The following is a 2677-nucleotide window of genomic DNA, read 5'->3' as shown; positions in this document are numbered from 1 at the left end:
CGTACACGCTACTAGTTAACTCAGGCACGTCTCCGGGCCGTGGTAATTGTGGATAGCCGCTATTGTGTTGACAGTCCCACCCAGAAAAGAGTGCACATTACCTAAGTTTTTCATAAGTCTACTCATTTGTGCGAAAGGTCCACCGCTGAAGTAGTACTGATACGAACCGTGGTACCTAAGTGAGTGAACGGGCCACTTATGGTAGTTCGTAAACTTATGGGGCACATTGGTCAGGTAAGGCTCTGTAGCGTCTCAAGTTTCTAAGCATCGATGGAAAATTTTAATTTTATATTGTTCATGTTATGTATAAGTTTGCAAGTTATGATTTATGCATTATAAATATTTTATGCATATGAAAACCCGTGAACTCACTAACTCTTTGTAGTTGACGTCGTTTTATGTTTCATGCTTTTCAGGAAATTAAGTAAGAGTGGAAGTTTTGGAAGTTCTCATGCGATAACACCTGTTCACAAATTTTTAGAATTTTCATTTTGTACTAAATCTTGTTTTTATCGTGAACAGTAGAAAATTTGAATTTATAAATTTCTATGGATTATGTACTCTAATGGTGTTATCTATCGATTGGAGTTATGAAATACTTACCTGTTGCGCCTCATGTTTCCGCTTTAGCGGGGTGTTACATCATCGTCGTCGTCGCCTTCTAGATCACTTCCGGGGTCTGGAATGGTAGGTTCATCATCTTCTTCATCATCATCATCACCAGCAGCAGTGATGGTAAGGGCATCATCCCTAGGGATGGCATCGACATCCTCAGCTGGAGCAGCTTTGGTGGTCGGGATTACAGGAGCCGCAACCACTTCAGCTCTAGGAGCCTCCGGTTCAACTGCAACTGAAGCTGATACTGGACCAACAGCCTGAGAAGGAGCAAGAGCAACATCGGATGATTCACCAGCGTTGGACCTCATCTCCCCCTCTCTGGCTAAGACTTGAGAGAATTGGCTAGAGAGTTCGTCCAAGCGCTGACGCTGGAGAACCATTATCTTCTCTAGCCTTTGCAAAGCGCTGGCTAGAGTTGTCATTGCCTCACGCGTCTCATGGAGTTGGGCACGATCACTGGTAGAGAAAGAAGGAGGGATCACTGGAGCTGGTTGACGGACAGTCCAGGATCTGTTGTAGAAGGCCAGTCTACTGATCAGCGATAGCTTGAGCATCGTCAGCCTTGCTGTGAAGAACAGCAATGGCATCGGTGTTGGCTTGAACATCTTCTTGGAGAGTTTGGAGATAACTTTGAACTTCTTGAACGTCCACCTGGATGGCAAGGAAGTTCGCATCAAGATCACCCTGGCGGGACATCTCTTGGTGCACTTCGTTGATCCTGAGAGGACGGTATCAACGGTTGGAAGGAGAAGTTTGATGTCTGATGACATATCATAGTCATCATCAATTTCTTCATCTCCTCCATCATTTTTCTCTCTTTCTTCCTTTTCCACTTCCTAAGCATCAAACTGATGCATCAAAGAAGGACCTTCAAAAGAAGAAGTGTGAGCTGAAGGGTCAAGGTTAGAAGAAACAAAAGGGTAGGAAGATGGAATACCTGAGGGGCCATCAGTGACATCAAAAGGATTGTCACTGGCGTGAGCAAAGATGTCCTCGAGAGGATGGACATCTGTATGCTGAGGAGCATCGAGAGGAGCTACCTCAGGTCCAGTGGTGCGCGTCTCAGTATCAGGAAGGACAGTCGCTGATATTCACACCTTTAGTGATTTGGGTCACTGAGGTGGTGGGGGTAGGTACCACTGATACGACAGTGATGGGAGAGATCACGGAAGAGATGGGAGGGTGAGCAGAAGACGTCTCGAGATTAAGGCTAGTTTCAATAACTAAAGCCTTTTGAGAGGCTCCAGCTAGAGACGTGGCTGTCCCATTTTTGGACTTCTTGGCTCTCTGAGGAGAACCAAGAGTTCGTTGAGAGGGTCGTTTTGAAGGGGTTTTGGTGGCTTGGCTGGACGCGGGGGGGTTTACCCTTGCCGTGTCCACCAGAGGAGAAGAGGTAGTGATGGATACAATAGAAGTTAGTGCCACATCACTGTCCCTCAACTTATGATCCAGAATCCTAGATCCAAGCTTGGAAACCTTATGGTTTCCTTCTTTGGGGTAAAGATCTTGGCAAACACCATTGAAAGAAACCTGGTGTAAGGCACCACCTTTTCTCGTGGGCGCTTGTTCAGCTTGAGCACCAGGTAATCGAAAATGACCGCAACATAATTTATATTGCAACGCTAAATCGCAGATACGCCTAGGGTTAAGCCGATCCTAGAGGCCTGGTCCTAACCTCCAATTTTTCCACCCATGCACTAGATGAAATGGGAAAACAGGTATTGCCAGATGGTTGACATTCTGTTCTTCTCAATCTTCGTCAAGGACTTCAGAGGGGCATTGGAGTCCTTCTTCATTGGCCACTGGTAGCCAATGGCGTCGAGAAGCACGATGATCTATGCGGTAGAGGGTTCACTGTTGAAGGGGCCCTTGTGTAACAACCCCTATAGTCCATGTATAGATAATTCACATCATCATACCCATAATACTAAAAATAGTATTGTTACAAAACATGGACTAATAAAAACTTTCTTTAATACATATATGAGTAAACAAAATTCCATCAACACTAAACTTTTCCCTTTCCTTTATCCTGTGAGGTATGATGATCTGCAAAACC

The sequence above is a fragment of the Cynara cardunculus genome (genome assembly GCF_001531365.2).
Source record: "Cynara cardunculus var. scolymus isolate 2C chromosome LG 2, CcrdV1, whole genome shotgun sequence".
Taxonomy (NCBI): domain Eukaryota; kingdom Viridiplantae; phylum Streptophyta; class Magnoliopsida; order Asterales; family Asteraceae; genus Cynara; species Cynara cardunculus.
Note: the sequence above shows the minus strand (reverse complement) of the source record.